The following is a 12,347-nucleotide window of genomic DNA, read 5'->3' as shown; positions in this document are numbered from 1 at the left end:
ATGGGGCAGTGCGGCCGATATTAATACTATCTTTGTGCTGCAGAAGAGGGCTATTCGCGCGATTTATAACCTAAGTCCTAAAGAATCATTAAGAGAAAAATTTAAAGAAATAAACATTTTGACTGTTGCTTCTCAATACATTTTTCGATAATGTTTTGTATGTTCATAAGCACATTGAGGAATTTTCTAGAAACTGTGACATTCATAATGTTAACACGAGGAACAAACATAAACTTGTTATGCCTACTACTCGGTTGGTTCGAGTTAGTAAGTCTTTTGTTGGGCGATGTATATGCTTCTACAATATGATCCCAGAAAATGAACAAATCAAATGTGTTACGAAATTTAAAATAGTTGTTAAAAAACGTTTGTGTGGGAAAGGTTATTATAGCATAAACGATTTTCTTAATGACACCACGGACTGGGAATAAAGCGAACACCCTCAGGCTCTTTAATTATAAATGTTTATTGTACGATATTACATTGTAATCCATATTTTATATTTAAAAAAAAAGCCCGCTGAGTTTCTTGCGCCCATTCTTCTCAGGTCTGAGGCAGTCTCTTTTGAATGGGTGGTAGATTTTGACGTTCAATAAGTGATTTTAAATCCTATTTTGAATAAAAATATTTGAATTTGAATTTGAATTTGAACTTAACGACTTAAATACATCATAATACATTGATCATTTAATAATTACCTATAAAAAGCGTTAACAATCCGTGCCTCATGTCCGAGAATCGTGAACATTAGAGCGGCATCTGGAGTGGATGATCTGCCTCCACTGGTTTCAGTCCAGTATGTCTCTTACAACCGTGAAGAATTTGAACGACAAGTCTTTAATTTGATCGATCCATCTTGTTAAGGAACTACTGTGCGGTCGTTTAGAATGTACATAGTTAAAAACGAAAGCAATTGTCACCTCATGTTTGCTCTTAAGAGTGAATGATTGAATGAAAATATTTTATTGCACTAGAAATACACAAAGCTACAATTTGTATATGACAGCGATTCAGCGATCTCTTCCAGGTAACCAATAGTTATAGGAGATTTTACTAACACAGCTACAAAAATAATAATTAAAGTATAATATATACTTATATATTATAGTTATAGTATACATTTTCACTAGACGACTTGTTCTAAGAAGATTTTAAATGGATTGAGCGTCTGAGCTTTTCTTTTATAAATAACTGGAGCATTTCACAGTCTGAGAGCGTCAACCACAAATGAATTCGAAAAAAAGGTGATCAGGAATACATAAAATTCAGTTAGCTTTAGACCACAGCTTGGGTTCATGCAAATTACTGAAACTAACTTTTTCTTTAAACATTGGAGAGTTTTTGGGTCGAAAAGAATACAGTACAGAAGAGAAAGAATATGATGTCCTGGTGATCATATTTGAAGAAATTTTTGAAGACGTTCAAGTTTGTTAAGTTGCTCGTAACTAAGATTTAGACAGCTAGTATCTGCATAGTCAAGATCAGAGAGTAGAAGAGGTTGAGCTAGCAAAATTTTGGTGAGAATAGGTAAGGGTACAATTATGTTATTTAGGCAAATTGGAGGAAGATTCGACCTATCAATTCGAGATATACAGGATGAAATTCTAATAAAGATAGCCTGTGTCTTGTGTGAATTTAAGCGAAGTCGATACATCTCAGACCAGTTAGTGATATGATTTAAATCTAAGTTAACTAAACCAATTGTTGATGGGAGATTCTCACGAGAAGAGATCTGTAGATCCTCAGCATAAAAATATTAGAGGGAAGAAAGTCTTGAAGATGAGGTAATGCAAAAAAGCAAAAAAGATAGGAGACAGCACGCCACCTTGCGGCACTCCAGCTGTGATGTTGCACAAAGTGCGCATTTCCCGGGTTATCCAAAAATTCTAGGTTTCACCCATTCCAAAACGACAATCCAAGCTTTTTAAAATGCTGCTCCTCCCGTCCATAGTAGAACTAAGCAGAGAAAACAAACCAAGTGCCACAACCATTTTATCATAGTTCTGAAGTTAAAACTTATTAGGTGCGTAAAAGCAGTCCAAGTGTAGTGCAGTAAACGTCAGCAGAATACAATAATTGATATTCGCACAATAAGATGTAATGTGCAGTTGTAGTTATTTAATGGAAGTGCCCTGAGTTTTAAAAATATAACTGGGTATTCTCCATGGTGTTCAATTTAATAATTTACTTTTTTTTTTTTTTCAATTAAATAAAATATATTATATTACGTGTTATCTGGCCAGTTTAATACACCTTCAATTGGATTTGGATAACTGTTACAGTTATCCAACTGTCAGAGTTTGTCTAAAATCTGTGCCCTTACTGATGTAACAGATAATTAATTACTTCGTGTCATGTTTCAAGTGGCCAATGACACCAAGCTTAACAATACAAGAACAATATCTTGGCATATTTATCCTAATTGTTCGGAATTTCCTTTTCTTTATGCGATTGTTTCGTCGCACTTAACGAGGCTCTGCATTATTCATGGCATCCCCTGTGCCCCCCACGCCTCACCCCGCCCCCCTCATCTACGTCCATCTTACAGTTTTGTATGCTCTCAATTATTTTTGTAAGCAAGCGTTACGAAACGCCTTTTAATCTAATAAGTTCCAAAGTTTGACGCTCCTATAAACTAGAGCACCCTGAATTTATGAAATCAATTAAAACTTTCGTCTAATTAATGATCTTTGTTAAGAAGAGATTTAATATTAACAGCATATTTACATTAACGGGTAATTAAGTAGTATAATTTTCTTGCTCAGCTTTCGCTGGAATCGATAGTCTAGTCATCGCTGGTTCATATTGTGAAGGAACATATTGTGGTAAATTTATTTTCACTATATTATGTATTTCTTTTTCTATTAACACATTCTGATAATAACTAGTACTCAATATATTATTGAGAAAAATCATTTGAAGAGTTACGAGACACGATTCCGTAGGGCGCCGTAGCTATTGAAATTCTTGGAAAAATGAGACTCGACATCTTATGTCTCAAGGTGACGAGCGCAGTTGTAGTGCCGCTCAATATTTTTGGGTATTTCAAGAATCCTGAGCGGCACTGCATTGAAATGGGCAGGGCATATAAATTACCATTAGCTGAACGTCCTGCTCGTCTCGACCCTTATTTTAATGAAAAAAAGTTTAATAAACACAACGAATGATGGATTAATAATTGAGATGAGGTTTGTTCATAATAATTATGTTACTTTAAAAAATGTATAAGTATTATAATTCTGCATATTGTAGGAATGTGTGTATGTAAGGAAAACTCACAGAATACTCCGATAGTTGCGCTGGTATGACTTATCGGCTTCAATACTCACACTACATAGTTGTTGAGAGTTGTGGTGGCAGTTGATGATTCTTGTAGAGTGAAACTCAAAGTGAGACAAGCAAGGCGATGGTAATACACCCTGCCCTTCACATCGAAGTGCCACTCACGATTTGAATTGATTGAAACCAACATTCTTACCGGCAATGCGGTTGTGCTCGTCACTTTGACACATACCATGTTAAGTCTCACTTCCACATTATTGCTTGACACACAGACAAAGGCGACGCCATGGTACCCACCCGCCTGTTCAAGGAAGTCTCCCACAGATTGATATCTACAGAGATTCTTCCAATTTCAGTACGTCATACATACCTAATTATTATAAAGTTTACTTTTTTAACGTACTTGAAAGAGGGGCTAGTACTATCACTCACTCTCTCGTAATCAGTCAATCGATAGAGATCGATCTCCACCTTCTGTGCTACGCAGTAGTGGCGGCATCGTGGAGCGGGTCGTTCCCTTTCCCAATATAATATCGCAAGCAACGATGGATGGTTCATACGTACTCTCCTTGCTCTTTTGAATATTTTGTGATTTATTTACTGACTCAAGTCAGTCAAAATGTGAAAGAAAAAGAAGAAAAATTTTAGTTAATATGTAAATATGTACGAGTATCTGTTAATTATACATGAGTATTATATTTTGATTGATATTTGATTTCATTAGTAAAATAGAACAGAGTTGATAATTTTTTTTAAAGAAAAAGAATCTAACAAAAGTGAAAGGAATAATAATTTGCGGGCGATTTGAGGTCGGGAAGTGGAAGAGGGGGGAAGGGTAAAAAACGGTTTATCTCGATCTCCGACGAAACTACAAGTCCTTCCAAACTTCCTTATCCAATGGATTTCATCCTACTATTTTTTTTTTCACTTCAGCCCTGGCCAGCAGCTATAAGGGTACTAAATACGACTCAGCAAGTTGTAGAAACGTAACCTATATTATATAATATGATCATAATAATAAATATTACACACATAACATGAATGTTTAGATTGCGTAACTTATTTCGATCATACAAACTATACATTTGTATGAAACAGATGTAATTTCATGCAAAGTTGCAACAGGAAATCTAGATTCCCTGGACAATTTTCACTCATAAATTAGTTTTGTTTGCTTTTCATTTTGCTGTACATGCAAGGACATTAGCAATAACTTTTCCAACGAGAATTATTAACACGCGGAGAATTATTAATGTAAAATCACATTGCTTCCCTTTTCGCTGAAGCGTTAAAGTTGGATACAACAATGTCTTTGTTTGACTTTGAGTTTCACTCTTCAAGAATCATCAACTGTCACCACAACTCTCGACAACTATGTAGTGTGAGTATTGAAGCCGACAAGTCATACCAGTCGGAGTATTCTGTGAGTTTTCCTTACATACAGACATACCTACAATAAGCAGAATTATAACACTTATACATATTTTAAAGCAACATAATTATTATGAACAAACCTCATCTCAATTATTAATCCTTCATTCGTTGTGTTTATTAAACTTTTTTTTTTATGAAAATAAGGGTCCAGACGATCAGGACGTTCAGCTGTTGGTAATTTATACGCCCTACCCATTTCAATGCAGTCCGCTTAGGATTCTTGAAATACTCAATAATTTTGAGCACCACTACAACTGCGCTCGTCACCTTTAGATTTAAGATGTCGAGTCTCATTCCAAGAATTTCAATAGCTACGGCGCCCTACGGAATCTAATGTCTCAAGGTGACCAGCGCAATTGTAGTGGCGCTCAGAATTTTTGAGGATTTTCATGAATCCTGACCGGCACTGCATTGTAAATGGGCAGGGCGTATCAATTACCAACAGCTTAACTTCCGTATCGTCTCATCCCTTATTTTGATTAAAAAAAATTTTTCCTTTCGACTAAACATTATCTATTGACATTTAGGTGCATTGACTGAAATAAAATTGTTTTTATAAATTGAAAAATCCACTCACCCGGCCACCCACCGCAAGGGAGCTTAATTACCACCTAGTTAGTAACATAAATAAGTAATTATTTTATTTGACAAAAAACCAATACGATGAAGAAAATCCCGTGTTTTTTGGTAGCTACTGTATGTAAAGTTGGAAATATTATCATGTAGCTCTTCAAGTCCAAAAACAAAAACCGTTCATTCATAGCGTAGTGTTGTACTTCATTTAAGAACTGTTCAATTGGGACGTCACTCCCCCGTAGTCGGGTGATTTATGTGACATAGAGGTACATAACCGATCTAAACTTGATCTCAACTTATAATTGCTTTCTCAAGTCCCTGGGGTTGACAAGTATCTGAGGTGCTTAATGATTGCTTAACAAACGTTTAACTTTAATGAATGTGGCGCTTCGTAGTAACGGCAACAAGGTCTCCGTCATATCGTGAACTGAACACACTAGGACACAATAATAGCGTCAAGTCAGTGATGGCAACAACAAGGAGACTTCTCAGCACAGGATGCTGATAAGGGACCATAGCGATAACGTAAAAAAATGCTCAGAGCGCCATTTGTTTCCCGATGCGGTAGTTTTTTTTTTATGATAATAAGGGACGAGTTGAGCAAGACGTTCAGCTGTTGCTAATTCATAAGCCCTGCCCATTACAATGCAGTGCCGCTCAGGATTCTCGAAAAACAGAAAAATTCTGAGCGGCACTACAATTGCGCTCGTCACCTTGAGACATAATGAGAGAGATGTTAGGCCTCATTTGCCCAGTAATTTCACTAGCTACGGCGCCCTTCAGATCGAAACACAGTAATGCTTACACATTACTGTTTCACGGCATCACGGTTGTGGTATCCATAATCTAACCGGCATCCTGTGCAAAGCCACGGCATCCTGTGCCTCCCACTAATAGTATATTAGAAATGACATCAATATGAATTCTAAAGGAAACAAGGACTTTTGGGAAAATAAATACCTTTTATGCCTTAATGTGACGACACTTTTGAGTTTCGGTTTGAAGAACGACTCAGATAGTTTACATTACTGTGCTGGTGAGATTTAACATTTTTCTTTGGGTTCAAGAAGCATGAGCGGTACTGCACTGTATTGCACAGGGAGTATTATTTACCATCAGTTGTATGCTTTGATGTTTTTATATTTTTTTCTCATAAATAAGAATCCTCTTGAAATCCAAAGTTAAGCAAAATAAATTGGTGGGTTCAATGATAATCAAACAAGTGCCCGCCACTCCTCGCCTCGGACTCTGTAATTGTAAATACCATCGACATCATCTTAATGTGTGGCTCGATCTTCACAATGCGGTTTTATACGAGAAATTGTAACTTTATGCTAGACGCGTCAAAATAAAAATACTTCAATTAAATTCTTTATATTATTTTTACTATAGTGGACACGTTATAATGTGATCTTATGATTTCATAAATTTATTTAAATTAAAATTTCACTCAATAATGTTCACGTTGTTAAACAAAAATGGCCGCCGCCAGTTATGCCAAATAAATACTAATATATATTGTCTTCAAAAATTACTAATAATACTATTTAATTAATTAAAACCAAGAGCAATTAATAATACACCCGGTAAAAAATTCTCTTTGGTGTTTTATCTAGGAATTCGTAGATACATGTTGTGACTAATGTATAAGAAATGCCATCAAAAACATAACTTGTTAAAAAAAACCAAGTCTTGCAACTCAGTTCTTCTACCGTTATTAGTTGTGATATACGAGTTATACCAAATCTGTCAATTTATTTAATCGCTACAAAAGGGTCCTTCTCTCTAAAATTATTACATTATTAGCTAACCTAACAACATCTTAAAGCGATCATATCAATATTAAAAATATTCTGACTAACTGAGCCATCTGACTTTTGTGATGGTTATCTAAATTTCGTCTCTAAAAACAAGTAATCTATGAAGTTTTTTGATGGAAATGTAGGGAAAAATAAACCACTAAGGTCTCTTAAATGAAAAAGGTTCTTATTTCGTCATTATACTTCATTAAACATAATCCTGTTCAAGTTTCCCGCTCTGCCCTAATATTATAATAGAAACTATAACTAATTTACAATTATTTTATTAGATATGTTTTTTACTACCAACAGCTTATGTACACATTGTAACACATAATTTATATTACACAAGCCCATAAGGTTTCCAGTTAAATATAAACAAATTAGGAGTGAATATAATTCAAGACATGATGATTTGATATACAATTAAAACATAAGGCGAAAAAAGTACACAAAAATACAAATGAAACAAAAGTAATAAAATTTGTCAGTTGGACATATTTTAAAGATGTTTAAGATATTCTTTAATTTTATTAGCAAATGTTCGATAGCTATGAAAAATGATGTTATAATAAAACAATTGATAGTATAATTTGTTCTACAAACAGGGATAAAGAATGTATCTATAGAACGTGTATAATGTTTTGGATAGTTAAGTTTAATGTTACTTAAAATACGATTGGAATCAATTAAGTCATGTAATATTTGTTGTCATCTGTTGTAAAGATAGATAATTTAATTGAGGATTATTACAATTTAGAAACTTATAATTTAATCTTTTAATAAATTTATTTTGAACACTTTCTATGGCATGTATACATTTTTTAAAGTTGTGTTTGAGCCAGTATTCTTTTAATTTTAACATTTCATAAAATAAAATGAAAACATAGTGTAAACAAATTTAGTTTACTAACATTCTAAATAAATGAATCCACGTAATCCACCTTGTAATAGAAAACAGTGAGCAGTGTCGTCACCAATAATGATTTGATCTGATTGATTGATCTTGTTATTTGAAGTGAATATAATACAGCTATGTCGTGCACCACGACGGGGATGGGGCAGGATTCAGTGTCGCTGTCAGTTTCTCTCTCTCTCTCTCTCTCTCTCTCTCCGGGCCATATTCATTACACTGAGTGCAGGCTTACTGGCCGCTCTACGCTCGCAGTGTAACGTTTTGTTTCAAATCAATTTATTTAATGTTCCAAATGGAGCTCTCGCATCGAAATTTTTCAAGTGACTCATTAAATGGTTGGAAACATTTGAATGAATTTATATTAACGGTGGTTCAAATACAGCAATAATGAAATAGATTTTAAACGAGTTTGATATTTAACGTAACATTACTTTTGAATGATGATGGTGTAAATTTGAGCCTCTCAATACCTTCAGACTCTTTTATGATTTCCGTATTTGAAATAATTTACATGAATATTAAACAGACGAAAAGAAGCAATCAAATTGGTACCACAGACAAAAAACATGTTTTATTGTAATCTACGATTCAATTTAATAAAGGTCATTTCACAATAAACATTAAAAAGTTGTGCAAGAATTGCTTTGAATGAGCAGTCGAGAGCACTTTAATAAAAAGTTCCACTTATAAATGTCAGAAACGCCCAAACAGTGATTTGTGGGGCACTCAGATAAATAAAATTGCTAATAAATAAAGTAAATTTTGCTATAAATATTCGCCAAAGCATCCGTCCTCTTTACTAAAGAACAAAACACCTGCTACGTCTCTTGTACCGTAGCTCGTAGCTACAACCGTAGTAGCTACACCCTATCACTTGTTACTACATAAAAATAAGCTGTAATGGCAATATTAAAAATACATATAAAACGATAAAAATTGACAAACTCCCTTTGTTCTGATCTGTAAATATTTGCATACTGAAACAGTAAACCTAATTAAATATATAATTAGTGTAAGTAAGATGTCTTTTTTCATATAATATGTTGTTCCTTAAACGAAAGTGTGTGGTTTATTTAGTGACCACTTAAGCGGGGTTTCCACTGTTGGAGTACACTCGGATGACTACTTGGACACTGCTCGAATAGGGAAGACACGTGATCCTAGTGTACTCAGGCAGGCGTACGGTGGACTCTGTACAGTAGGCCAGCCAGCAAGGACTCACGAGCAGTGACGCACACGCGAGCTTCATTATTACCTACTTCACTGATCCGACCGATATTTTAAAAATTGAGACACATAAATGAAAATTCATTTAATGATTGCGAACCCAATTTGAATTTTGTAAGCGTCCTTAAGATGCTGAAACAAACTAATTTAAAGTGATTATTATTATAATGAAATTACCATTCATGATAGCTACCTATTTATTTCCTATGTACTTAGAAGGTTTGACTATGTTGTGGTGTTCCAACGCATACATTACTATCTGCAACTAATATAGGTTTGACAACAAATACTGAGCTATTTTTATAGGATGGCTTTATAAAAATAGCTACTATATTATGTTATATTAAGTAGGTACAGTTTTAGTTAAAGAAGTCAACCCTAATGTCGCTAGAAGAGGTAAGAGTCACGCGATAGAAAGAGAGGCAACTTCTAGGTGAATAAAAATGTAGGTTAGTAACGCTGTGTGATCTGAATTACACCTTTTTGTATGACCGCAAGAGTACCAATTTCTTTAATTGATTTTGCGGAGGGAGACTTCCGTGCTTGTTCTATTCCTTGACCCGGTTGAAAGTTTTCACTCGGAGTTAGGAATAGGAATACATAGGAGTTTCCTATATTATGACGGTGAAAACACCACATTTGATATACGACTTATTTCTGTTCTAGACCTGCAAGCATCATAACATAAGCTTCTCGCTTACGAGGGAAGTCCTCGATACTGGGACATTTACTTCCGTTTACACCGTAATTCTTCACATATTAGAATGGGAGGAATTATAATGTGATAAATAGATTAATTTATTATGTTGTTTTTTAGTATATTTTTAGTAGTCCATGTTCTAGATAGTTCAAGATCGTGGTAATAGTCTAACGGCCGTTCCCAATATACTATCTACAGATAGAGATAAATTACTACCTTCTACTGTCAGTAATTGGCTGTCAATAATCTGAAGCTGTCCTAATATACCCGATAAGTCATTCTTATCGCCTTATGTTGGGACGCGTGAATTGCAATTTCCATACAAACTTCTATCGCTGTTAGGCTATACGTCCGCGTCGCCCCATTGACAGACAGCGTGTACGGATAAGGTGAATTACCGTCGATAAGTTTATTGGGACAGAAAAGTTAACGATAGTTACGATTTTTATCTCAAGTAAGAGATAGACTGAATATTGGGAACGGCCGTTAATAACCTTCTGCACTTATCGCTCTGCAATCGCTCAGTTGAAATATATTAGTTCTTGGTTGTGCGGTGCAATCTAGTGATTCGTACCTGACTCAAAAACTTGTCCGACAGTTGCTTTCCAAATATGGATTTAACACGTATAGGCATATACGTATATATATAATCAACAGGCTATAGAAATAATATTTTTTACTTCTATGCAAAGCTTAAAAAGCTGATTCGAAGGGATGGTCGCAACTCGAAATGTGTCCGTCTCATTCAGTCGAACCGTTATTGTCGGCAACATTTCTTGGCGCTAGCCTAGCTCTTCGTGCATTAATCTCAACCCCTGTCCGCCCTCAGGACGTATTGCGGATATAAGACCGATATCCCGCGCTCGGCGATATGTTCCCGCAAATAAATACTTACGCTAACCCTTCGTCGAGCTGATTTATGGTGAAAAACAATTTCAAATTGATAACGATGACATTACAAGAAATATCGAGACAGATAGACACTAACTAAAGCGCACCGGACACAAAACAATGGCCTTTTTATCAACTCAGATTACAAATTTTAACAGTGGGAGGCTCCTTTGCACACGATACTGGCTAGATTACCATGGGTACCACTAAGGCGCCAATTACTGCCGTAAAGCAGTAATGTGTAAACATAAATGTGTTTCAATCTGAACGGCACCGTAGCTAGTGAAATTACAGGGCAAATGAGACTTAACATCCAGTGTCTCAAGGTAACCAGCGCAATTGTAGTGGCGCTCAGAATTTTTGAGGGATTTCATGAATCCTGACCGGCACTGCATTGTAAATGGGCAGGGCGTATCAATTACCATCAGTTGAACGTCCTGCTCGTCTCGTTCCTCATTAATCTCATGTGTGCACACACACACTTTAAGTTTCAATGGAATTTGTTACTTTTCAAAATCTCCTATGTTTGTCCCTTTCAAAAAGAAGTATTTAATTTAACAAAAAGTAAGGCAAGATATATAAGACACGGGTAGACAACAATCACGACGTAATTAAAAAAGGTTTTCATGTTCTGCCGCAACAAACACCGCAGTGAACGGTGCGGTACAACCACGGGACGGTACAAGCATGTAGCGACTCATTAAATGTTACAATATTTATAAAGATGTTAAGGGCGACTTACACGAAGAGCTCGTTATATTTTACTGTAAATAGGGAATGGTATTATGGAGCAATCATATATTTAAAGGGATAACTAAAAATGGTAATTTATGGAAAATGAGGAAAAACGAGCGTACGGGTGTTTAGTGATCACCGCCACCCACATTCACTTGCAACACCAGAGGAATCACGCGTAGTCGGCCTTTAAGGAAGATATATGCGCTTTTTTGAAGGTATCCATGTCGTATCGTCCCGGAAACACCGCACAAGGAAGTTCATTCCACAGCTTTGTAGTACGTGGAAGAAAGCTCCTTGAAAACCGCACTGTGCAGCACCGCCACACGTCCAGATGGTGGGGATGGTATCCTAACTTGTGGCGTGACGTGCGAAGGCGGAATTCGGTGGCAGGAATCAGGTGAGACAGCTCTTCGGAACACTCCCCGTCATAAATGCGGTAGAAGACACACAATAAAGCGACGTCTCTACGCAATTATAAATTTAAAAATAAATATAAAAGCTTCGGTGGCGCAATAGTTTGAACCGTTGACTCTCACCTCGCAGCCTCCGTTTGATTCCCAGCCGCCACGTACTGATTTGTCTACGGTTTCATTAATACTATGTACGTTAATTTGACACTTCATAATATCGACAATGCTCTTGTGATTTATCTAGTGTTACAACATAAAATGGGCTGGAGTGGTCACTTACTATCATGTGGCTCATTTGTCTTCATCTCACATAAAAACAACTAAGTTTTAACAAGAATAAGAATACAAACGATCTTAATCGTGCGTGGTAGCCG

At 35.8% G+C, this 12,347-nt stretch overlaps 1 protein-coding gene across 1 annotated transcript in view; it reads left to right on the top strand.

Annotated features, from left to right (window-relative positions):
* Positions 1 to 12,347, top strand: part of LOC126965582 (disintegrin and metalloproteinase domain-containing protein 33) — a 358,284-nt gene that overhangs the window by 281,805 nt on the left and 64,132 nt on the right. The gene's annotated exons all lie outside the window — the stretch shown is intronic.

The sequence above is a fragment of the Leptidea sinapis genome, chromosome 1 (assembly GCF_905404315.1).
Source record: "Leptidea sinapis chromosome 1, ilLepSina1.1, whole genome shotgun sequence".
Classification (NCBI taxonomy): Eukaryota; Metazoa; Arthropoda; class Insecta; order Lepidoptera; family Pieridae; genus Leptidea; species Leptidea sinapis.
Note: the sequence above shows the minus strand (reverse complement) of the source record. Positions and strands in the feature narration are given on the sequence as shown.